Consider the following 27,839-nt stretch of genomic DNA (forward strand, 5'->3'; position numbering starts at 1 on the left):
ACCATAAATATAGTGTTCATTTATTAAATTGCACTCACTTACTTAAAAACTGTTGCTCGAGCATAATTTTACAAGAGACTAATGGACCTTACAGCTGTAAACCACTGTAAATCATTAAAATTTCCTGCCTGGATGCATATCATTGGTTAATCGAGTTAGTACGAGTATGTGAATAGCCAATGAAAGACTGCATAAATATCGATAAAATATTAACCTTTTTTAACTTTTTATTAATACAATAATAAATGATAATTATATCGCATGAGCCAGTCCTTGATAAATAAGAAATTCATGTGCGAAGGTTGATATCAAAATTGTATTATAGTTACTAAGAACTAAAGTAACAAAGATTTGGCTTCGGTGAAACGGATACACTTTTGGAAAAAGAACACTTTTGCTGGCAAATTTAAAAATGGCTAGATACAGATCTGAAAACGATCTTTGTTGGACCTTCAAAATTATTATATACGATGTTCAAATTGATTGTTAGAAGATCAAACATTTTTGCAGTATTAACATCATATTTAAGCGTTCTACAAAATAATTTTGATGGGTCAACCAAATTATTTTCAGATCTGTATCTGGTCAAATTTTTATTATAGATTTGTCAGCAAAAATGTTCTTTCCGTCAACCTTCGATTGGCAGCAGTCGGAAATAAAAAAGATAGACAGAAAGATAGACAGAAAATTTTAGTGCTCGTGTTCTGCGTATATAAATTCTGGAATAATCTGCATAATGATTGTGGTTAATGCAGGGAATAATCGCGATTACTGTTAATTACTATTGCGTATTTAAATTAATTCATGTAATTCTATACAACAATCATAAGGTTACATAATAATCAATGTTACAACAATTTTGTACTTCTAATCTATAAAGCAACACAGAATATACGTAAATCATAAATAACTAATATGAAAGAGAATTGCAATCATTAACAATTATTATATACAGAAATACCATTAATGAATACACACACACACACACACACACAATATTATATATATTATACTATATAGTTATTACATATATACATGTTTCAAGAATTAGATCTTTCATATTTTTTACCTTTTTGAGCAATCCACGATATATTGTATCTTTTAATGTATCCACAAGAAATAATAACAATGGCGTTAGGTTTGATGAACGATTTTCTTTACTGGCAGCAGTTTTCATATTATTTATCGCATAGTGAGCTACTTACGATGATAAAAAAATGTGAATTTTCGAAACGTGCAATAGACGTAGTTCAGAAACAATTCATCAGATCTCGATGTTCAACGACGATGTTCAAAGTTATTGTTATGGCTCAAATTTTTTTCGCGCGTTCATTATTATATGCGCTTCTAATTGTAAGTAATTGCATTAAAGCGAGCGAGCGGACATTGTTTTGCATTTCGCTTTGTTTAGGCGAGGTGTTACGGGAACGTTGTACAAAGTGACGTGCGTTCGCCGTGTCGCGTTAATTACGTACACGGTTGTGCGTGATCCGAAATTTTCGTGCTGTAACCTGTACACCGTAAACACCTGGTCGTGCTTATAACCTGAACCTGAAACGTCGCGAATACCGGTCGGAGTAACAGGCAGTGCCCTCGTCGCATTTCGCGTTCTTTACCCGGTCGAAAGTGCTGCGTCGGGAGTATCGGACAAAGCGACGGACGATCGTCATAATATGTTGTTTAATGCACACGGTCGTAATTAGTTTCCTAACTAAAGTTCCGATTGCGATCTGTGTGAGTGACCATCAAGAATAGTGAAGCTATCGGGTGACGAAAAAGTATCGATAAGCAAGATATCATTGTTTGTTGTCATTAATTTTAAAATACATACGAAACGAAAAGGAAAAAAAAAATCATAATCTAGAATTTTCCAGAAACTTGACTTTTTTCAACCTTATTTTAAGATTAATTTTATTTTTAAATGGAAATGGATAATTTTTGTTTAAAATTCCGACGACCACATCGGTTTTTTGACATCATAGGCAAGAAAGTATAGTAATGTAAAGTGTAGTAATCGCGTTGCGATGTATAACTTGGTTTACTTTTCCCTTAAAAACGTAATATAATTTCGTGATCTTGAAACTTGTAAGATGGAAAACCAAAACATCTGTCCGATTTATCACGTAGAAATATAAAATAATTTCCGAAATAACAGGTCATTTCTCAGTCATACTCAAGCGGCTGCGACGGCTAAGCATGGAAGACCTGTTTTTTTTCAGGAATTATTTTTACAAATCGGATAAATGTTTCAGTTTCCTATACATTTTACAGATTTCAGGATTACGAAATTATTATGATTTTATTTTATTTTAATGGGACATTTGGAAATAAAATTATATGTCGCAACGAAATTTCGATATAATTTCTCGCCTATGATATCATAATATGGCTGCGACAAAAGAATCTTAAGCATTAGATAGAGCATGAAATTTTATATAATAGTTATTTAAAACATGTGCGATCTAAAATTCATAATTGAAGAGATATGTAACAATTATCATTGCTTCCTTCAGATTCGGCCATTTTATGCAATGGTTTCAATGATTTTAATTTTTCTCACTCTTCCCCAATACGAATTTCCTCAATTTCGATTTTCCCACTTTTCCCTCGATTTCCATTTTTCTCAGATTCAAAATTCATTGTATAGATTTTGGGTTCATTCAAACTGAAGAATGAATTTAGAAGAGAGGTGAGATGAATGGAAAAGGTTGTTTCCTATAGGCGAGGTCAGGTTCTCAGGTAAAAATTGCCGATGTTATTGAAATGGCCCAACATTGATTCAAACACAGCCAAGCATTGGCAGACAGTTCTGTCCCATTATTGGTTAAGAATGGAGTTTCATTGTCCCTTTTTAACAGTTAGCTCTAAGGGAATAGGTGTACCGGTCCATCATTGGCTCAATAACGGCAGGCAACTACCGGCAGACATTGCTGTTCTATTATTGGTTAAGAGTTATCTTATCTCAAAAGATCTTACATGTTATTTCAAAAGATAGATCTGCACAGGTGCAAAATATTATCTTGACATAGTGTTGCGCCAACATTTGATTACAATAATCCTAACAATCATCTAAAACTATTTTATAATATTATCATTTTCAGAAATTTATTAATGAATTCATTAATTATTAAAATCATTAATTTCAAATAAATTTCGATATAATTGTTACTTTTAAATGTGATGAATCTTTTTTTTTAAATTATACACTGAGAAAAAAATGCTGTTGAATCAACAGCATTAGTCTAATTGGAAATAATTTTGTTAATTCAGTGACATTATTAATGAAACGAAGATCTTGATTATTAAAACAAGAGCATGATATACTGTTTCATTAATAATGTCATTGAATTAACAAAATTATTTCCAATTAGACTATTTTTTTATTTTATTAAAACAATGAAAATGATAAATTACTATAAGAATTCATACAATCTGCAAATAATTTTTTATTTTCTCTTATCATAATTTATCGTTTCATTTTTATTTTCATTTCATTTATATATATCATAGTAATTTATCATTCTCATTGTTTTAATAAAATATAAAAATAGTCTAATTACAAATTACGAACAAAAGCTTATTGTTATTTATCGTGCATCAATATTAGTTGTCGTGATCATTGATCAGTCGGTCAATATATAGTTCCTTTTTTATCAATATGATGTCATGACTCGTTAAAAGCAAATAGAATGTGTATTAAATGCAATAGTAAAATATTTATTTATTTTGACCTTTTTATGTAACTAAAATAGAAATTAAATAAATAATAAATAAGTAAACAATCACAGTTTAAATGTTTATTAAGCCTTTAAAATTTTTTTTAAAAACATAGATACACACACACACACACACACACACACAAAATCTATTTTAATGATTTATGTTAAACATCTTAAAACCGTTTTTTCTTATTATTAAGAAAAAAAATGAATCAAACAAAAATTTAAAGGTTTAGAAAAGAAAAAAGGATGATCTTAAATTTTTTAAAATTAATCTTTTTCATGATTATCTTAAGGTCAATTTTGTTTTTTTCAAACGAAAATGGGTAATATTTATTAAAACATTAAAATAGAAAATTTTATGTAAAAGTTATGTGAGATATGTATGTATATCTAATATTCATAATTTACAAGATATTTAATAATTATTGTTTACTTTAGTAATTTTAGATAATGGTTCCAGTGCAACATCTACAGTCTTCCCCACTCTTCTCGTTTTTCAGCTTTTAAATTCATTTTATAGATTCCTAACAGTTAAACTCAAACATGAACCAATGAATTTAGAAGCAAAAAATGAAAAAATGAAAAAGATTGAAGGCGTGATTACCGAAGTTATTGCTCTAAAGCGCAAATCGTCATTAGTTTTGAAATTATTTAATCAAGCAAATGATTTCATTATTTTATTTTGTTCATCAGATATCAAAAATATTTAAGATAATTTTCCATATAAAAAATAACATGCACAAATTTAACTACCTTCTGAAAAAGGTTATAATTACAACAAATTTTTAAAAGTATTGATAAAAAATTATGAGAAAAAGAATATATAGTCACTGAATTTTTTTTAAAAATATCAAGTTTCCCTTCAACATTATATACGTAAATATACATATTAAGCAAGTTAAATTTAGTATAATGTTATGCAAATTCAATTTTGTAACAATGTCTATTTGCTCAAGTAACTTTCTTTTGGACATTCTATTTCTAAATGAGGAAAATGTCACTTTTTAATATATTTGGGACACAACGTATATTGAAATTAAATAAAAATATTATATTTTTTTTTTATAAATATATTTAGCTATACAAACGAAAGTAACATCCTCTCTTGAGTTTATTTAATCGTCGAGCCAGCCATTAACGTAACGTCGTAAATTTTTATAAATCAGATGCTGTTAAATTGCGCACGGAGTTTCTCACGGCGACCTGACTTCACTGAACGGTAGCACAATGGCGTTCATTGAATTAGAAACGGGATGGTAATGGCATCATGATCATCCGTGATTCATAAATCCGCGCGATCCGCGTATTTATTAAGCCGTCCATAAAACATCCATTTAATCCGGCGTTAAATCAAGTTCGCGCCAAGTGTAATGCTCGAGGGTGATCGCGCTAGAAAAGTCGACCCGGTCGAATGGCCGGGGTCTACACACGCGTCACCGAGTCTGGCCCGGTCGAACCCGCATACGTGCTATAATAATACGAGGTTGGTGTTGGTGGAGGACCTGCTGCATTGTGCGGGCTGCATTCCATCTCGATGCCACGTTTCTTCGATGCCACGTTCTCTATCCTCCTGCCCCCCCCCCTTGCCCCCTCGCTTCCGTCTACCTTTCTCCGATCCACGTCCCCCATATCTTAATTCTTCGCGGCAGCATTCGACCTAAGGCGAAGGTATTTCACGCTATTGTAACGAGAAGTCATCTGTGTGAATGTTGACTTAGTGACGTCGGACCAATATTTGTCTTAGAGTCCGTCAAGTCTCTTTTGACTTGTTTGGTGGGAATGAAGTATTAAATGTTAATACACGGTGTGAGTCCACAGCGCTCCTACAAATTAGCTAAATACAATTGGTTTAATAAGCTAGTAAATCTTTTTCCCATGCGCGAAATCTCATTAACTTTATCGCATGTCGTAATAAATATTTTATTAATTAATAATAATACCGTTTTTATGAAAACCTTCCCAAGTGGGGATTTACAAACGGTCCAGTGTTAGACCGATATCGGATGCTGATACAGTAATACTGGCAGGCTACTGTGTGCCAATATTGATTCAATATTGGCATAATATTGAAATGATAAGTCTGGCGCTGTATCGATCGTCAATATCATATCTATATTAGAATTTCGTATTGTTTTAATACTATTTCCCGACAGCGCAGTATTAATTAATGATTTTCAATAGTGCTATTGTACTACTATTGTATTAGGTAAGATTCTTGCTATAATTATTACATTTATAACCATTACTATAATCATTATATTTATCATTATATTATAATAGCACTAGAAAAGAAAGAAATCTTATGTAATTTTTTCTTACGACATATGTTAAAATAAAACGATTTTGTATGTCATCATACTTAATAAATAAAATATGCTATTTTCTTAATTAAACAAATAACTACAAAGACCAATTACTTTATAAAGTTTATTATTGCTAAAAACAATCGTACAAATTATACTTATATTTATTAGTAAAAAAAATTTATTATATTTATTAATAAGAGCATGCATACGTACGAAAAATACTTAAAGAAGGGTTTTCAGATTTTATATTTTGCCAATTTTGAACTTATTTAAACAACATAATGCAAGAAAATAATTAATATAATTTTGCCTTTTTAAAGTTAAATATATAATTATAATGATCAAGTATTCTAATAAAGAAATAAAAGACTAATTAAATATATAAATTTAAATATATATTATTTTAAAATATAAATATATTCATTTTAATTAATAATAATATTATTATAAATATTTTATTGAAAAAGTTTAATATAAAATTGATATTGGCATAATATGATACGATATGATATGATTTTACTGTATTATAAATAAAGAAAGAATGTCAATACATTTTCGATGTCAGACAATTACTGTAAAATAGTACTGTTAAAAAATACATAACCGCTTGAAAAACAGAATTGCCAGTATTGCGTCAGTATTATTCATCGATGTTTGATTGTTGACAGCAAACCAACATCAGGCGATATTCTGATATTGACAAATTCTATTTGGGTTTTTATTGCAACTTCCCAAGAAATAGAAAAGATGACGATAAAGAATTTCGATAAATACTGTAGAGTTTGCTTCTTGTTTATGCTCACATACGTATTTTCGATTGTCGAGAGCTATTTTAGAGAAGAGGGAAATTCTTAATCGTAACAGAGTGACTTATCCCCGAGGAAAGGACTCTGAAGGAACTGAAGAGGAAGGGTCGATGAAAAGTACGACCCTCCGATGAGATAGCTTAGCTAATTCAAAACTTCGGTCGCGCCGCTTTGAAATCGATTCCGAACTTGTATCCGATACGACATTCTTGATAGGAATCTTATATTTAATGCATAATGTCTTTTTTTTCTTTGTAGTCGTAACGTCTTAATTATTTCATTAAAATTATTTTATTATTTTGTTTATTCGAATATTTATAAATTTTTTTATTTTATTAAACTTTATTTATAAAATTAAACTTTATTTACCAATATTTATTCTCTGTTTTTTAAATACATAAGTTTTTAGAAAGAGATATGTTCTATTAGCATTTATCCACTTTTAAAAAAGGTATATTAAATTAATATTAGAATATCAAAATATATTATTGTCTCTTCTACGATGTCAATTGGTTCGCTGATTGCTTATTCTTCTATGAGTTTTTATTATATGATGGAGATAACGCATTTTAATAGTTATATCTGTGTCACATTATTATTATATACTGTATATTATTATCATGAATAAAGGATTACAAGAAGTTATGTTAAAATATTTTATTTCGTATTATTTTCTTTAGATCATTTTATAATTGATTAAATATTAAAGATGTGATTATGTAAATAATTTTCTTCGTGTTACCCAACAGCTGCTCATATGAAATAGACACACACGTACATAGTTCGACACAAATTGATAGAATTTCTATTTGAGAACTTTATATTTAATTGAAAAATATACGATGCTAAAGTATATGATGACAGAAATAAATAACATGCATTTGTAGTGTCTAGTTAACTAAAATTTACGCTTTTTGCATTGCGATTTATTCAACTTCTCTTATTATTGAATAAAAGAGGTTTTATACATTGAATACTCAATTTTCTCGATTAATTTAATACGTTAAAAAAATTTTTTCATTTTGAATAGAATAAAGTTGCTAATCTTTTAGCATCGTATATTTTTCAAGCTTTGACTCCAATCTCTACAATTGTACTGCACATTTTAAAATCCTCGAAGGAGGAATCACGTCGCGACGACGATCGCATTTCACCCCCTAAGAACGCCCTTAATAACGTCGCGCCCCATGGCGAAGGGCAACCTTCGCGTTTTGTCGTGTCGAAAAAGAACGTGGTGGTTTTATCTCACAGAAAAAAAGACGACTCTTGTTATAGGGTAAACAGTATAGTAGCGAGCAGCAGTACGATTATGATGAAAAGAACTTATACAAGGTGGCCCATTTTAATGAAAACAGCTTCTAAACTTCACATCATACAAAAAATGTCTCAAATAAAAATTTTAGGATTTTAAGAGCGATTTTGATAATACTGATTATGATAGTATTGGTTTCACATTGAACAGCATTTAAAGAATTCCATGAAAATCATTGCCATTTTTTTAATTATTTTTCATGTAATTATATATAATTTCTTTATTTATTCTACATATAAAAATAATAAGGTAAAATTACCAAAATATTAATAATTTATAAAATATTTTGCCATAAGATATTCTGCCATATTTTGAAAAAATATAATAAAAATAAAATAAGTTGTAAAGTATTCATTTTTTTATTTATATACAGAATAATGAGACGAATTAATTGGTGTAAAAAACACATAATTGTATTTTTTTTTAAATTGTAATTGAATATTATGAAAAAAAACAGATAGTTTAAAAACAGATAGTTTAAAAAAAGTTGTATTAATTGGACAAAAATATAACAATATTTAATGTTTATTGTTTAATATTTAATATTATATATTGTACAAAATTGATTCGTTATTTTTACTCGCTATTTATCCTTTTATCTATGGACCTTTTTATCTATTTCTCGCACAAAAAGGGAGCTTTCCTCTTTCTTCTTTGAGTAGGTGCAAACTCCAGATTACTCTAATTGCTACGGGACTCGTTATTGTGCTGTTACTGTTACCTATCTGATAGATCAGTTCGGGGTGGTAGCAACCCCAATCTGTGGCATCCAGATAACGCGGTCGCCCGTTGCCAATCATTACTTTATTCAATTCGCGCGCCCCTTTTCATGCTCGGACCGCGAGATTTAAAAGTAGCTTGCTCGTGCGCGCGACGCACAACAATAACATTCTTCGATTGACCACAACTCCTGCACTGTAGACACCGTATCCCGATGTTTTCAGGATAATGGCAGGCTCCTATAGAGTTTTTTCTTCAAAGACGCGTCGGTTTCTTTGCAAGCATGATCTGTATTGATCGACAATCGCTCGATTTACTTCGCATTCAGAACCAATATCTCTGTTTATTCATACTACAACTGAATTTTGGGTCCTAAAAATTCAGTTTTTGACATCTCTGAAATTGTAGAGAATTACAATTCATACAAATCGGAAAGCCAAAGGCCAAGAAAAAAGAAAAGGAGGAATCAATATTTCCACTTTTGCACAATACAATGACATGTTCCAATATTCTAACATTTGCTAACAAAAATATTAATAATAATAGATTTTTTATTTTAATTGTGAGAATCAATGTTATGAACAATAGATAGTTTATAATATATTCCAAATGTAATACAAGAAACAAGAATTTGTACTTGATAACTGTATTAAAAATTATTCAACATACATATATTCTTTCTTACATATGCGGATATAAGATGTACGAAAAAAAATGAATCCGTCTGATCTCTCTTTATAAAAACATACGCACGTTTACGCGCGTGATGTTTATCTCCGATTTGTAGCACCGCTTGTCGTTCAGTCTTCGCGGACGTTCTTGGCGATCCAGGAAAAACACTCGACGTCTCGTGCGAGACGGTATGAAACGCCAGTCAGAATTCTTGATCCTTCTAAGGTCCTCCTCAGAATTCTGTCCGACGACACTCTCCCCCTCCCCTCCTCTTTCTCCCCTCTATCCGCAGTCGGACCCTACGATAGCCCTCAGGTATCCCCGCGCATCTCCCTCGCGGCTTGCCCGTAGTTTTGCATTATCCCCATTACTGCTGATTCACACGTTCTCCTTTGTGGCCTTTGTGAATCGCGACAATGCGCGACGGACTCTTCCTCCGCCTAGCCGTTTCTTCTGCCTTCGTCCTTTTTTTTTTTTTTTTTTTTGCGTCACGAAAATACGAACAGCCCCGGTAAGAGCGACGCGGATGACAAACGACGGCATGGCATACCCCATCGGTTCGATATAATATGCGTCGGTCGAACTCTTGGTCGAGAATCATCGCTTTGACCTCGTCTTAGGCGATCCGTTTTCTTTCTTTCTTTCTCGCCCCTGCCCTTACGCTAAGTGTCCCGACGGTCAAGCAAGATGCTTTATACGGTAGCATTAGGGGCGTCGAATAAAAGCTCTAGCGGCGGACTTATTCACGAACAATGTTCATACAAGTCGGCAATTTGTAATAGAATCATTTGTATCCGTGTATAGTTTGTTAGATTTTTCTTCCAGCGTCCAGCATTGCAAACTTCTCTTTGAATATATTATGTTCATTTCTGTATGATAGCACAGTTTTCCGATGGGATTCCTAACGTAGTTATTGGCAAACTGTTATATATATCGATTTAAATGCAGGACACCGTCGGGGCAACGAAATCGCTGTCTCCGTGTTTAATTTTTATCGAGTGCCCACCTCATTTATTTATCGTTGGTTAACATCTCGCATCTCACGAACGTAACGCTGTCGCAACTTACGCCTCCGGCACGCATTTATCGAGCGAACAAATCAAATTAATCGAGCTGCTTGCGAGGAGTCCGAAAGTAGTCTGCTTCCTACGTTTCGGTTTCGGAGCCATCTCGTCGCAAGTCTCCAGTTGCGTTCCAATTAAGCCACCTTACGTGAAAGTATCTGGTGATCCGGTCGCATTGTGGCCTCTTTGAAGTTTGCCCGTCCGTTTTCGGATTCCGCAGCCGGACGAGGGGCCAGGAAGGGCGGACCTCGAGGAGAGACCCCGGGGAATAAAAGGTGGCCGAATAACACCAGTGGCCTGCGGTAGACACCCACTGAGAGTTATTAAACGACCTACAATGCTTGTTGCCGCGTCACCCATCTCTACCGGCATCCGTGCGCGCCCCGGCATCTTCAGAAGCCGTAATCAAATTCGTGGGGCGATAATTCGACTCGAGAGGATGCTGCAATGATAGAGCCGCGAGATCTCGCCGCCTTTCTCCCGTTGAATGCCGACTCTGCACTTTGTTCATCGGACCGTTCCTCTCGCGGCCGTCCTCTACGTCGTCCATAAGACCTGCCGATCATGTGCATGGACCAATCAACAAAGCAATTGACGGGTCTTTCTCTTTTTCTCTCTTTCCTTTTCTCTGTTTGCCTCTCCTTGCAAAAGTTTATTTCGCTTGACGCGATGAAAATTTACATCGTTCTAAGTATGGGAAAAATTGCCAGCTATTTATGATTGTTAATATGATTCGTTACTTCGCGCAATTTAGCGACAAAATCCACATAATAAATAATCTTAATAAATTGTCGCGTCGATTAGAGTTAATTTTTCTTAACGACCGGAGCAAAGTTTTCAATCTAAACGTTCGACTCGGCCGATCGATTTAGCAGAATGAAATCGCCAGTTGTCGGTTGACGGTTGCTTCAGAATGTGGCGATAGTGACTCGCGGCAAAATCGCGAGAGATGTTAGTCGTGCCGGTAGTGGCGGCTTTTGGCAGCCATATGCCGCGCGCTCTTTTCGGTAGCTCGGGTGTTCATTATCGAGAAGAAAGGCGGGAATAAAGGAGGACCAGAAAGAAGACGAGTCGTGCCTTGTGCACCTTCGCTTCCTTCTGTCTCGATACCCGGTATACCGGGTGTGTACGCGCGTATCGTTTGTAGTCGTCGGCCACCTGGGAGCGAACGATCGACCCCGATCGAGAGATTGAACAATCGTAGCGCACAGTCACGATTGCCTCGAAAGAGCGGCGGGGAACGGAGAAAATGAGAAAATTGAACGCGAGCGCGCGAGAGGAGGACGAGACGAGATGGTTGTCGTTATTATCGCGGATAAGGCCCACAAAACGGGGCCGCTTCCATTCGCGCCGAAGAAACGGAACTCCGCCGACGGCGGATTGATCGACTGTTGTTTAACGATACTCGATTATGGACTCGTCGGATCCCGCCGAAATTGGCGGCTCGGGACCACCTGTTACGATCGCGGAACGAATCGCGCCACCGGGTAGATGTCTGCCGAAACCTTTTCCCGGTTGCAACAATTCATTGATCGATTTTGCATTGATCAACTTTAGCGTATATAATTAATACATGTGTGTCTACAAGCGCACACGTGTACATCACTATATATAAAAGTGTATTTTATTTGATGAAGTTATGTCTAATATATATCGCTCAACTCTTTTTATATATTTGATAAATATTTTTGTATTTTTGCTACGAAGACAAAACTCAAACAATAGTAATGGTAACATCGATGATAATTGTATATTATCAGAAAAATTTTAGACAACTATTTCTATTCTATTGAGAGCAGCATAATATCAAAAATTCTAACATAAAACTGTGTGTGTGTATGTGTGTGTGTGTTTGATTCTAATCGAAGAAATTTCTTTCGATTTTGAAGAAATAATAGAGTTCTCCGATTTATTTTACAATTGAAAAAGTTAGCTTAGATTTAAGCTTTTATTTTCATCCATTTAATTTTGATTCGAATATATCTTGTATTTGCAATCACAAAAAATCTTGTGAATCTCGCCATCTAAAGAAATAGAGAAAAGTTTGATGATGTTCAATGGAAATATGCAGCGTAGTCAGCGACGTGTATCTAGACGAAATAAAACGGCTGTACTACTTCGTAGATGAAGGCAATCGATATCTCTATGGAGCTGGCGGATGCAAAGGGAGCTTTCCTGATTAATGAACACAGCGGGCAATCCACCCGCATCCTCCGCGGTTTCTTCCTCGTCTCTGTTTTTTTAAACAATCAAACAGTGACTCGGCCTTAGTGCAATATAATCGAACCGTAAAATGCTGTATCGATAATAGAACGAGAGACCACTCCCAGATCTTTACTTCGCGAAGCCACCTAAGAGGCTTGCAAGAAGCGAGAATGCAAAACGCATACGATGTATTTCGTGTATTTTTTGCACCGATGTGATCGGACGGATTAATTGGTTGCTGGATGAATAGTATGTCAGTCAGACGTTTTTAAATAATTCTCGTTAGAACGATACTGCGAAGTGAAGCACAACTTGTTCGTATCGAAAGATCGCTATAATTAATTTCTACAAAAATTGTTGAAACATTCGCTTTTTAACCATTTTTAATTTGACTAAGATTTTATTGTTGACGAGAATTTCTCGATTTTAATTCGTGCCGTTTTTGCGATGTATTGTAAAAATACTATTAAAACTAATATCTAATATCTAAGTTAATACTTAGCGAGTAACGAATTTCTTAATGAAAACATAATTAAATTCCATAAATATATAATTTTAAATATAAAGCTATATTGTTATTTTTCATGCTCATTATTATTGTTATTAGTATTAGTATTGTTGTTGTTATAAAAAACTTCTTTTTTAAAAATATCTCTTCTAATTTTTATATTTTATAACATCAAATCATTATTGTAACAATTCTCACCGTGTTATTCTTTCCTTCTTTAAAAAGGATTTTGGTTTATCGATCATTCAATTGTTTATCGCAGGATTTGTCGGTGTCCTTTCAGGAAAGGGTTGGTCCCAGAAAAAAGAAATAATATTTCGCCTGGTGCCCCTTCCGAATTTTACTTCTCTTTATCTCCCTTCTTTCTATTCGCTAGGGGCGGATAAGAGGTGGAGATGGGGAGAGATCCGGAGCAATGAATGAGAAAAAAGAAACTCAATCGATCGCGGCTGATCGAAGGAACTCCCAATGCGTCATTGATCGGAACGGAATCATCGACGTGCGTTTCTTTGGCGACAACAATGTGAACGATCGCTCAGAAAGGGGTCAGAAGAGATCAGAAGGGAACAGAAAACGCAGGTAACGCCCGTCGTTGTTTCCTCCTCGTGTTTCCGTCATCGGAAGTGATTGACGAACACTTGGGGCCAATGTCGGTTAAAGCTTACCATGTTTGTTTAGCTTCAAATTTTTCGTGCTGTGAATCTTAATACATGAAAGGCGACAGCAACCATCATTAGTAATAAATAATTATTAGCAAATAAATTTTTAAAGTATTAATATATTAGACTTAAAATTTATGAAAGCTTATGAAACTTTTCTCTCCTGAAACCTAAAAAAAAAAATAAAAGAAACTTTATTTCGATTGTACCTCATGCAAATCTAACGAATTATGAAATTTTATCGATTGCTATTTGGAATTCTTTGAATTAAAATAAAGAAAGAACAATATTATTCGGTAACGTTCGTCGTCATCTTCGTAATTTTATTCTCCCTTCTCAGAAGGAAACATTTAAAAGTGTGACAATTTCGAGATTCCTCGAGTTAAATGACTTTGAAAGGGCTATTTCGTTAATAAATACGGCGTTGGCAAATACATGGAGAATTAACGAATGCGTTGGGAGTAGGAACGTTATCAAGCGCTATTTGTTGTATAATCGAAAGGATATTATCCCACGTGTGCAGCAGCACACTCTCTTTGTCCATCGTCCGCACTAATCCATAATACGCTCACAATACGTCCTTTTCTCCATTTTACGGCTGTCGCAGTCGAATTCGAGAATAGAATAGTGCGTGTCCCCCACGTCTTCTCCTTCCCTCTCTCACCCTACACGTCAGGCGTTCGAATTAAATCCTACCTGGAAATCGTCGTCGTCGTCGTCGTCGTCCTTTGGTCGACGCGATCCTTTCGTTTCAAAATCGCATAGGCGAATTAGCTGGTAATTGTTGTCCTTAAAAAAGAGAGAAAACGAATTACTCCCTACTCTTACTCCTCTACTACCTGGCGTAGAGAATTTATTCAGGTATACACCGGGGCAAGCCGAAAGTCCACGATGTGTCATCTAACTGCCATCCGACGTCATTAATACGACATTAATTCGATGTTACGTCGCGCTCCGAATGAAATACAGAAGTAGTTTCAACAAAAAAAAGTGCACACTTCACGGCCGCGCGATTTAATATAATGAAATTCTTGATAAGTCCGGTTCATAAAACTTTGGAAGGCATTCGTAATGGCCTCTAAAATGATGTCCCTTTTTTAAACTTTGAACTATTTACAATCATTAAACAATTTTTCTCATAAATTCTTAGAGGACTAAAATTTTTCGAAAATCTTTCGAATTGAAAATTATATTATTTATATTACCGATAAATGATGTAAATTGCGAGATCATTCAAGATCATCTGATGAATGATAAATTTAATTTAAGATAATTAAAGACGGCCTTCTTAAAGACACATTCTCAAATTTAAAAAGATTTATATAACTATGGAAATACAGACTTAACAATCGCATAAATTACGACTTGCGTTTTCTCATCAAAATTGAATTAATTAATTCATACTACACACAAATATCGCCTGACTTTTAAAGACCAACGTATAAAGGGTTAATTCGGGCTCGCACTCGAGGGCGTGCGTAATCGCCTCTTGCTCCGCACGTCATTTCAACGGAGGAAGAGGGAGAAAGAGAGAAAAGGCAAAAGACCAGAATCGAGGGGACACTGGACACCGGAGTTTAATTTAGTGTCCGAGTGCACGCGGTCTCGGTATAAATATTTTTATTTATCCGAATGACGTCGCGGGCCGCGGAAATAAGCCGGTAATTTACGTCCACGGACGGGACGGGCGCTCCGGTGGGAATTTTTGGGCGATTTATGAGATTCCGGCGCGGCCACGAAAGTGTAGAATTAAGGAGGACATTGTGCACGGTGTCGAGCCGGTGGCGAGCGAATCATCCCGATAAAAACACGGATTAGGATAGCCGAGGCGAGGTATCAAGGAGACATTCCGCCTCCATGCCTTTTCATTTTCTCTCCGCGGGCTCTCGCAATCCTCGCAATCCCTCCTGTTTCTCGCCGAATCGAGGGGAAGTTCGCGATTTCCCGATCAGTCTAATTTAAACCTGCGCACGATTTTCAATGACATAGTAGAAAGACATGAGGTGTCTTTCAGGCCGCATGCGTAAATTCGACGAATTTAGGACCGTTGTAGCAAAAAAAAACTGTTGAAAGTACATTTTATCGTGATATCGATATCGTCGTAGCGGGGAGTACGCGCGCGTGCGGCACGCCAATGCCGATTTACACCACGCGTGCATTTAAAGATACACCCGTTTAAAAGCTCCCGACACGACGCGAGAGTCACACGCAACGCGAGAGAGATATCCAATTTTATTGTTCGCACGCGCGATTACACGTCGCGGACGACCGACGGTCGGCGTCCCGCGCGTCGCCAATGTTGCAATGCCGTTTATTGAGAGGCGTGTTATCCCGGACGCATATACGTAATTAAATTGTTTATACGAGCGATTACAGCGTGCATATAGCTTGTAAATTGTCGGCGCGCACGTGCAATTGTTGGCATTGTACGCGTGTAGGTAGGTGGATGCGCGCTCGCGCGGACACCCGACACAGCGTAAATTCGCACGCACGCACGCACGCACGCACCCACGCACGCACCCACGCACGCACGCACGCACGCATACGCGGTCAACGAGCTGATATACACGTGTCGAGACGCAAACCGTATCGCGCTCCGCGTGTTGCAACATATTATGCGACGGTGACGCGCCGCGTTAAATTCACGCGGATTTCGCACGTCTGCGCTCGTCGGAAATTTATTTGTCGCGTTTACACATGCATCCCCATTGTAAACCGCGTAATGCACCCGCGAGCGCGAGCTGCGTCACCGCGTTTCCACGGAGGGGGGGGGGGGAGGGGGAGGTGATGATCGGGTTAAGCTCGCGCGCGCATCGCATTCGGAACGCATGTTGTATTCATCGAGAATTTATCTATCGCGATGCGCCCGTTGTCTGCATTGTTCATTATTAATACCGACATATAACTATCTCCATACCCCTCCCCCCCCCCCCCCTCTCTCTCTCTCTCTCTCTCTCTCTCTTTCTCTGAAGATAATTTATCGCGTTAGAAAGAGAGTATTCGCTCGCCCGCGAGAAGCTTGATGACAAAGACACAATTACATAAAATGGATCTTACCACAAGCTTAATAATTTATCATTAATGAGTACTTTAGTACTTTTCTCGAGAGCTTGTTTCACTCGCTATAATTTGTTCCGAGTGGAACAGGAGGAAATATACAAGGAGAAAAGAGATAAGCGAAATCTAGGACATGTCGTGCGGGAGAGAATTTCCATCTCGTTCCATCGAGACCTAAATTCGCCAGCGATTTATTTAACGTAGACGCGTTATTTACGAATACGAGAATCCCAGTCCATTATGGTAGGATTCCGCTGAAAAATCCTTTCATCGGGAAACGCGAGCAAGCAACCGACTCCGCGATCCTTTCACGACGAAACGTCCGCGAAAATTCGGAATTTTGTCTCCCTTCTCTTTCTCTCTTTCTCTTTTTCTTCCACCCCTCTCTCTTTCCACCTCTCTTCCTTCTTCTCTTCTCCTGCTCTTTCTCGTGAAAACGGAAAAAATAGGGATAGGACAAGGGATGACGAGGAGACGAGAGGGAGGGTAGTTGCCCTCGTGCGTGCACACAATGCGCATTTTTCCGGGACGTCGAGAATTCCTTCTCTCCGTTTTCCTCGCAATTCCCTTCTTCCTCCTCCTCCTCCTCCCCATTCCTTTTCTTTCCCTGGCTTTTTCCCCGCGTCGAACGAAGGTTGCTCGACTTTTCGCGTGCTTTAAAGAAAATTCACAGATTCCCGAGTCGGCGAAAGACCTCCTTTGAAAAAGCGAGCGCGCGCCGCCTCGACCAAGAAAGAAGAATTAATTTCTCGCTGCTTAAAGGCTCACTTTTACGTGACGCTAAATGTCGTGACTTTTGTGGTCATGACTAAAGCATTCGCCTTTCTCAAAGAAGGAAATTTGATCGCGAAACGTTCTTGCGTTCAGTCTGCCAAATAAATTAAGCTTAATCGGAGTAAAATGATATTTTTATTAAAAAGGTAAAAAAAAGAATGATGATGTTTTATTATTTTTTTATGTACTTTTTATGATGATTTCCTTAATTTAATCGTCAGACATTGCCTCACTTCGCATAAAATAGGTGTAAATTAAATTGTAAATTAAATATCGTGCGAATAAATTTCATGAAAGGAGAAAAACTTTATCGATTTCATCGATACGAGCCTTTTTGTTTTACAGTCGATCTGGGGATTTCTAATCACGAGGGTGAGCTCTCATCGTCCCTTTTGTTCTCGATGCAGTCGCAATGCCTCCTCAGGAAAGGGCCGCACGAAACGAGATGACGGTCTCTGTGCCACTCGGTGCGTTCTCGTCGCTTTTTTATTAGCGCGCACCTGAATTACTTTGCTCTTTCTCTCTTTCTCTCTCTCTCTCTCTCTCTCTCTCTCTCTCTCTCTCTCTCTCTCTCTCTCTCTCTCTCTTCAGTCTTCTCTTCCTTCGCTTTCTATTGCCCTACGATTCGGTCGTCGTTTCTGAATGCCTGTGCCATGTACTCAATAAGGCGCACGCTTGCCGTTATTCGAAGGGGAGAGGAGTCCTTGTGGCTCGCCTCTTGTCGGTAATTATTCGCCAAGTGGTAATAAATTGAAAGTCAGGCAGCGATAAGGCGGAGCCGGGAACGCGGCGGTCGCTTTCGGCTGCCTCAATACCGCGAGAGCGGTGGTTTATCCCGCTTTTTCCCGGATCTAAGGTGTCGCCTTTAGATCGCGGAACGTCCCCGGAGAGGTTCCGTCCAAGTCGGAAATATTCCTCCCATCCGCGCGTAGCCGCAGAGATGTCCGATAGAACGAGCAAAACTAATAGAACAATCTAAATCCTGGAAATGAACGATATATCCTTTTCCCTGACTTGAAATGCCATTAATATAATTTTACGATCTTCCTTGCTATTTTTTTTCGTATACAGCGACTCGATGTCGTCATTCTCTTTTGTCAAGAAGATAAATGGAGACCTTTTATAAATATCAAACCCAAGATTTATTCTTGGCGAACGGAACTGCAACTTTTTTTTTGTATTTTTCAAATATTTTTATTCTGAATTATATTTTAATTTATATTAATTTGATTAAGATAATATCTTTAAACTGCTGTGAAACTTTCTTCTCGTTCTCGGACACTTTTTCTTTCATCCTAAATCCGTTCGTCCGTGTTACCAGAGGTCGGTCTATCAGTCCTTGCTTCGCGATTTCAGAGCCGGCGGGCTCGCGCGACGTTTCGCAGATAAAGAATTTTATTTCCTCGTCCCATCTATTCGTGGCTACGTGGTCGGTCGGTCGCCTGGAAAATTCACGCTTAATCGAATTATTCTGAAGCGGGCACGCGATAAGCTGCGTCCCTGCGCGCGATACTCGCCTGAATGCGCCTAACTAAAGGCGGAGAGGCCGATGCCGCCACCGCCTCGACTGTCGCCGCCGCCGCCGCCACCGCCTCCACCGATCAAGAGAAATGGTTTTGGCATGCAGATTCGAAGCCAGTCTGTCTCTCTCTGCTCATTTTTCCACCCTCCCTCTCCCCCCCCCCCTCTTCCACCGGCCGACTGCCGTGCAACCCCGCCACCCCCTCACCCCCGCCACCCATCCCTCTTTTGCGACTCTATGCAAGGTGTTTTGTACTCGCATGCGAGCTCGCCCGCACGGAAATCCGCGACGTGTCTCGCTTGTAACGGGCGTAGGCGTGTTGTAACGCAACACGCGTGCAATTGCCCGTTCGAGTAATATGGCCACATTGAATTCGTCGGAATATATCGGCGTCGATCGTCTTTTTTTCCCCTCGCTTTCGTCCCTTTTTTTTTTTTTCTTTTTTTCTTTCGTTTTTTCATTTGATCGCAAGTTTCCAACAGCGATTTTTTTTCGTGCCGCTCGATACCGACCGCACACCGCAGTCAATAAGTTCATGGGCACAGATAATTGGAAAGACGAGCGTGGAAAATCCACGCATCGGAAGTTTGATTCCTAATGCAGTCTACAGTCTGAGCAAGTTTCAAAGTGATCGTGTTATTTATTCCGTATCGCTAGACTCCTCTAGAAAATAGCTGCCACGTTATCCACGTTATCCACGTTATAAAGGAAACCATAAGTGCATAATTTAACAAAGAGCCAGCGTGAAAGAAGTTAAATTTGCGAAATAAATTATCGTGTTTTAGAAACACGTTAATTTACGTGATCGTAATACGCCGCTTGATCTCATAAGGCCCAACTGAATAAAGGTTTTGGGGGAAACGAAACGCTTACGCAGGTGCATCAATGTTCTCGTACGACGCGCCAGGCCGCATTATCGTCCTTCCTTCCTTCCTTCCTTCCTTTTCCAAGAGAGGAGAAGCGTTGAGCTTGATGTATGGCTTTATAAATGGCGGATTTACATATTTTCCGCGTTTAAACGCGCCCGTCGAAAACTGGCGCGTGTGCAACCTAATCCCCTCGTGTCGAGTAGCAAAAGCAGGGAGAATCGCAATTATCAATCACTTCTTCCTCTATATGTACCAGCGCGTATTTAATTTCGCGTTTATAAACTTAAAAAATACACGCGATATTTGTTGGATGATTTATTTAACAAAATCAAAGTGACATTATAGAAATAATAATATATTCAACTCGCGATACGATCGGCAGTCAAGTTGATTCCTGGCCCAAAAATTTTTATTTCGCTCCTAGATATAATCCCGATTATGGCTGTCATTTTATACATAAATACACGTACCAGATCTCGCTTCTCAAGTTATGAGAAGAGGAAGAATCGAGTAGCGTACTCTCGGTCGGCTTTACGACGCGATTTTTGCAACAAAACGTTCCATTTGTCCCCTCGTGTATCCTCGAACGACGGCGACGTCGCTCCGATCCTCCACTTTGCTCGTCGAGAGTACGCTCGTCGAGAACGGAAACTTCGGTGCTTCTTTGGTATAACGACCGAGAGAACTCCCGATCGCAAACGAGCTTTCACCGAGAAAGCGTTCCGATCTTCCGGATCATTTCCGCGAGTTAACCATGAGCATCTCTCGTCGCTTACCATCCGTGACTTGGCACACGACCTGGTTTCACTATTCACCTTCAACGACACACGAGTATTCCGCGAATCCTCAAAGAATTATTGCAAGAACTGTAGTAATTATTTTGTCAGTGGAATACTAGTCCGATTACCAGAGATACCTTGATGCGAATCAAGGTTTTTCAGATTCCAATTTTATTTCTTTGTTCGTATCCGAATCGAATCGTTGAAGCATAGCTTTTAATTAACGACATAATTATCGTTAGGTCGAGTTTTAATATATAGATAATAAAGAGATTTCTATGTAAAAAAAAAAATAGTATTGATTATTGATATAAAGTCGTTTTAAAATGTCACATTATTCGTATTCGAAATCTGTTAGAAAGATTCGAAATTTTTGAACAGATTCGAATTCAAATCGAATCGAATCAGATAAGATATTTGATTCGATTCGATTTGTATTCGAGTAGCTCGCACATCCCCATCGATTATCTAAGTAACACATCTATCCCTCGGTATCTTGCCAACTTTTCAAATATGTCTCATACTCGAAAAGAAAACGATTAAAGTACTCTCTTTCTAATATAATCTCTTTCTAATATATCAATTTATAATATCAATTTGTTGTTTAAGCTGTAAATGAAAGCTATTTTTCTCAAACGGCAGAGAAATGGAGACTCGTTGCTGTCATCAATACGCATACGTTTATGAATATTTATTCATTCATTTCGAATGCAACTCGCGCGCATTATATATACCGCATAATAATACCTTGCCGCACGCATTTTTTTTTTCTTTTTCCTCCTCAAAACAGATTCTATTTCGCTTGAATAACGCGGGGAAAAAGAGAAGACACGCGACGCGTTAATGTACGCTCACGTCGCGTAACGTACCGCCCGCGCGCGGTCGCCCGCGGGCGTTTCCCGGCGTAGCCGCTAGGAGGCCGCGCGCGAAGCGGGACGGCACCGGGAGGGCACGATTTATGTTCCTACGTAGGTACGACGATAAGCATAAAAGTCTTCGCAAAACGGCCGATACACAACACGCACGTACGCCGCCGAGTTGGGGATTAGGACGCGTGTGAATGGGAGAAAATGCGAATTGATACGGTCGTTAAGAAGGACCCTCCCTTTCAGCCGCTCGGATCTCGACGCGAGAAGAAGAGTGGAATCCGGAGAAAGAACGGATCCTTCGCTGCGGATACATCGCCTTCTGTTCTGTGCCTCTTGAACGCTGCCTTTGCTCCTATTGCGATTTGTCTCGCGTACGAGATACCACCTCTCACAGGTGAGACAAATGCGAGTTCGTTGATGCGTGCGCGAATTTCTAGACTCACGTCAATTTTATTTAACTTGATTCCGATCGACTCTCCAGTTTGGACAATAAGCATGAAAATTGCGGTAATTTAAAATATATCTGAAAAATAAAGCAAAGTATTAGCGAATTCTGTCGCCCACGCCGCTTTCATTCGATCCGTCTTTTTCTTTCGTGATATCTGTATCTGTATCGAGAGAACGAGTCTTTATTTTAGATATTTGATTCATCTGAATTCATGGTACAATCCTGTTTTAAAAAAACTCTCAGTTGAGCGATAATGTCACATGTCCTAAGAAAAATATCCTTCGTTTCACGCATTCTCGCATTTCTCGCGGTCGCCTTCATCTCTTCTGGCTGAGAGAGAGAGAGAGAGAGAGAAGTGTGCCCGAGCAAATGTTCGTGATACTATAATACGCGACGCCCAGAGCTTTCTTGAAAAGCACCGGCCTTTTCACAGCCAGCATTAAGCGGGTCGCCCTCGGATCTTCGGAAAACCCCCGTGTCTCCGATCGCGCGCGTTTCTGCATCCGGTGGGGAAAAGTATGAAAAGCCACCACCGGTGTCCTCGCAAGAGAGACTGAAGAATGCGTGAGAAAGAGTCCGAAGTGTAGGGGGGGGGGGGGGGGGGCGAGAGGAGGGCGGAAAGAGAAAAGGAAACGAACTCGTCGAGGCTCTCCGCACGACGGGCTCCGCCTGACTTTATTCTCCTCCGGCTAGTCCCGACGGGCCGGGCATAATGCTCGCGGTGTTCCGCGTTTTCTTGCGAGGCGCGACCATTATGAGCGCGCGAAACAAAGAAAGAGCGTATCTATTATCCCGGGCTGAGTTGCGCCGACATCGCCGCGTCTCACCCGGGGTAGGAGATTAATCCATTCCGTGTCATTATATAATGTAGGCGCCGGCGTTGCGTCCCGCGACGGCCGCGTTATACGCTAACTGTGTCGCATTGTTCGCGGCCGAACAACGAGCGCCGACACGTTGCACACACACACACACACACACACACACACACACACACACACACACACACACACACACCCACACACACACACACACACACCCACACACCCACCCACACACCCACACACACACACACACACACACACACACACACACACACACACACACACACGGCTCGCAAGGGCTCGCGAGGGAGAGACGCTGAATTCGCCTTGTCCGACTAGTGCTTCGCGAGAACATCGCGGATTTCACTTGCATTATCCGCCGTACGATTCTCGCCGTCTTATCGGATATATAAGATATAAAGTACATTAAAGAAAGCCGACGAGCCGTTTTCGATAGAAGGGGATAATGTAACGCAAAGATCTTCGTGTGTTTCAAGAAAGTTTGGGAAACTTTCAGTTTTCGGATAACTTGTTGAAATCTAAAATCTAATCCTAAAAATTGTTGGACGCGAATGTGCAAACCGAGACTTTAATCCCTTTGATTTTGACTGCTTAAATTTTTACAAGCTTGTATATTGGACATTGTATTTTCTTTTTTTTTTTTTTCTTTTAACAAATTGATAAATTACTTATATAATTCCATTGATTATTATAAAACTTGTCTATAAATTGATTCGTACAATTCTATAATGCACACATGCACACATGCACATGAAGAAATTATGTAATCATGAGACGAAAATAAAACTTGTCGTACGTTGCGTTTCTTACATTAGACACATGATTAACTGATTTCTCTGGACTTTGCATTTGGATAGGCCGTGATCCACGTGTCGCACGTGCTCCAATGCCGTTGCCGATTCACGCCGGTAAACGATGTTTTTCCGCGGAACGCGCAAATGCGAACAAGAAGCGACCCCGAAGTGAGCTCATCCTCCCTTCGTTCGGGGAAGTGAAACAAGCAGCCGGATCATTAATTACGTTGACGTACCGTGACCGTGTTTTTTTTTTTTACCGATTTTCTGGAACTAATGCCGCAGATCGCAGACTCATGCAGATTCGGCTTTTACTTGCCGGCGGCCACGTGACGGATCGTCGCACACCTCGAGCGATCTAATCGATATTGACACGCCTGATGTCTATGACTCTACCTCATGAAAGTTGACGCGCAGCTGGGCTTCCGGAGCCTTATGAGGCTTACTGTTATAAAAATCTCTATCCGCGTGTGACGGATAAATGATTATTGTATTCACGGTTTCTTTTTTTCTCATAGAACGATTATATGTACCTGTACAAAGATGTACCACTTCGTTCGGTTGAAGGAATGAATAAATGAAAGACTTTCGTGAACATGTAACCCTGAAGAATTATGGTTTTCTACTCAAATCTCGCTAACAGCGATTCAATTTTAAAATATGCTCTAAAAGATTCGTCAAAGTATCAATCTTGTAACAATGATATAATATGCATATAATTATGCACATAACATAAAATCGACAAAAGAACATGCCACGCATGCTCTCTCTCTCTCTCTCTCTCTCTCTCTCTCTCTCTCTCTCTCTCTCTCTCTCTCTCTCTCTCTCTCTCTCTCTCTCTCTCTCTCTCTCTCTCTCTCTCTCCCCCCCCTCTCCCCCTTTCCTCCTCTCTTTGCTCCTGTCCCTTCTCTCTTTCCTCATGATTTAGGTACTTCCTTACTCCCATAGGTACATATGCAGGTACATTCGCTCCAACACCCAAACATCTCTACGACACATCATTCGACCGTGCATATGTATATCGCGCACATATATACCTCGCAAAAAGCCAGCAACCATCCCGTTGAGTTACGGGTGCGGTGCCTGTTTGCAGGGTTGAGTTGATACAACATTAACAACAAGTCGTTAGATAGATGAGGTACGCACTCTGGGGTTTGCTGTCGAGTGTGAGAGGGGGGAATATGTAGGTGGTGGCTGTAGAGACGCGAGCAGCGGATAACACGGAGGAGGATGTAGAAGAGAGGGAGGGAGAGGAGGAGGAGAACGAGGAGAAGGAGGAGGAGGAGGAGGAGGAAGAGGAGATGGAGGAGGAGGAGGAGGAGGAAGGCAGGGGGTTGCGAGTCGTACAGGAGACGATGTCGAAGCTGTTCGCCTACGCGGAGGGCGGTGGTGGTACCCGGAGCAACGTGGAAAGGGGGAGAGAGTACGGTGCAGAAGGAGGAGAAGGTGGAATGACGATGGAGGTGGAAGAGAGAGTGCCACAATAGTCGCCATGGTAACGCCGTGCTAACGCTGACAGAGAAAGAGAGAAAGAGAGAGAGGGAGAAAGAGAAAGAGAGGAGAACTGAAGGAGAGAAAGAGAGAGAGGCCTCCGACTCAGGGACTCTATTTCCATAATCTGCTGCTTTGTCGATTCTGAATTATGCGACTACGCTCCTCCCCCTCTCCCTCTCCCCCGCCTCCTTTTACCCCCTCGTCTCCTTCATCCCGCGCATCGGCTCCCCCTTTTACCCCCTCTCCCTCCCCTTCCCTCCGCAACGGCGACACCGTCTCCGTCGTCCGCCCCTGAACCAAGTATCCGATTATTTGCTCGAAATCGATTTCACGTGTTCGGCCCGCTTTTGCATTTGTACAAGCGCGCCCGTACGACGAACATCGACTATTGTGCGCGCGACGTCATGGACATCTCGCCCTATGGGGCCTGTCCGCGTCCTTATTCTTCGTCTTCGTCTTTCGTTTTCTTCTCGTTCTCAGGAACTTCATTGTTGCTCACCTTTCTGTTGACAGCACCGATTTGCGGCGATCTCCAAACGACACCGGACTTTCTCCCTGAGCTTCCGCATGTAACAATCGACATATAAATAGCATATAACAATAAGAGTCCCTCAGGCCTGCACCTGTTTGCACTTTTATGTTTATTAAGCTATTGGTTTATACTGTTGAGGTTATACTGTTGGGTTATACTGTTTTGTACAGTTGTAGATAACATTGTGTTGGCCATTCTTCAATTCTTTTTTTTTCCACTTATTACAGTCTTGTAGCCTATTTTAAAATTTCCATTTCTTGACTGTCAACATGACTGTCTTAATGTATTAATGTATTGTGTCCAAATATTTTTGCATTATAAGCTTTTTGCATTATAAGTTTAACAATTAATCTGTCAGCAACTTCATATTTCAACTATTGCATTATACTCACAAGAGTAACCTTTTACACACCCAGAGAGTCACACTTTTTTTTGGTCTTTTCGAACATATTTTGATTCTTAGACCTCTACAACTGCTTCATAAATTCTTTTGTCATTGCTTATTCCTTTGTATTTCTTTTGCCTTGAATTCTGTTTTACGCGGATAACGAAGAACACGGAAGTCATTACAATAAACTCTATCTGACAAACTAATAATTAATTACACTCATTATATCAAGTCCTCTAAACATTAAGCGAAATCAGATTACAAACTATTCTTTTGAACCGAAAAACGGGAATACTAGGACTATTCGCCCTTCTCCCTTAAGGAATACCTTCCGTTAGTTACACTGTCTAGAAGGCGTTTGTTAATTCCGAAGTAATTAGTTTAACGAGAGGAACGGAAGAGAATTCGATGAAACGCGCACGTTGGAAAGTAGTTCGTTCGAAGAGGGCGCTTTTCATCGTCAGTTGAATTTCCAGCAGCTGCCCATTGTTCGGTCTCCATTGTTCTAGTATCTCGAGGGCGGCGCTTCCCTTTGTCTCCACCCTTTGTACCTTTCCGTGGCCGGATCTCTCGCCTCCTCGCGCCAGCGCGAGAGGACGATGATGCCGGCGAGAGATCGAGGGAGAGAATTGGAGACGAACAGAAGAGGAGAGACACAGCCGGGATGGTGAAGGGTGGAGTTGGTACAAACGCTGGATAAAAAGGATTCCGGAAAGGGTAAGAGACGGCTGGTTTCAAATCGGACGGAACGTCACGCTTCTGTAATTTTTTCCCTTCTATTATCCCGCGGGAATGCGCGATCCTGAAATCAGGACGCGCCGCTTCGTTAATTAAATTTTAAATACAAGTGTGGTGAGGAATAAAAGTAGCAGACTATATTAGAAAATTTTTTTAAAAAATTTCTATATCTTACCTCCTTCTAATTATAATTTTAAAAAATTAATAAAATATTCATAATACAGAGAAAAATATTTATACCAATATTTCAAGATGTTGTATAATGTAAAACATTCGAAATAAATACTTACAACTGGAAGTTGAATTAGAAGAAAACAGAATGTCAGTTAAACTGTTCAAATTTGACTTTAAATTTGCCTTTAAATTGTTGTATTACATAATTGAATTCTTTTTTGCATAAACGCAAATTATTTTTTCATCGAGCACAATTTCGAGCACTTCTGATCAAATTTAGCGTTAACTGTCTGTCTCGATTGAAGTAACCGTAACCGGGTGAAATGCTTCGACTAAATCCCGCTGTTTCTCATCGGGGCGGCGACCTCCCTCGATCTTCTTTCGCGAAAGGCGATGCCTTTAGCCCTTCCGCTCGCCGGATGCAGGAAAGAGAGAAAGCCGCGCCATCCATCTTCGTAGAACAAAGTACGGCGATCCACTTTCGTGGCCGAATGCGAATCCAATGCAAATCCTACGCCGGATCCTGACAATGGTCGACCTAGCGATATGGTAATGTCCTCCCACGTCGATCCTGACGAATACACT

At 39.3% G+C, this 27,839-nt stretch overlaps 1 long non-coding RNA gene across 1 annotated transcript; it reads left to right on the top strand.

Annotated features, from left to right (window-relative positions):
• The first annotated feature begins 12,825 nt into the window (after positions 1–12,825).
• LOC105434012 (uncharacterized) lies at positions 12,826–27,228 on the top strand. Its single transcript, XR_016138573.1, has 3 exons — positions 12,826–13,894; positions 22,088–22,238; positions 26,852–27,228. It is a non-coding gene; the product is annotated as an uncharacterized LOC105434012 (long non-coding RNA).
• The last annotated feature ends 611 nt before the right edge of the window (positions 27,229–27,839 follow it).

The sequence above is a fragment of the Pogonomyrmex barbatus genome, unplaced genomic scaffold (assembly GCF_055798465.1).
Source record: "Pogonomyrmex barbatus isolate J1 unplaced genomic scaffold, ASM5579846v1 scaffold15, whole genome shotgun sequence".
Lineage (NCBI taxonomy): Eukaryota > Metazoa > Arthropoda > Insecta > Hymenoptera > Formicidae > Pogonomyrmex > Pogonomyrmex barbatus.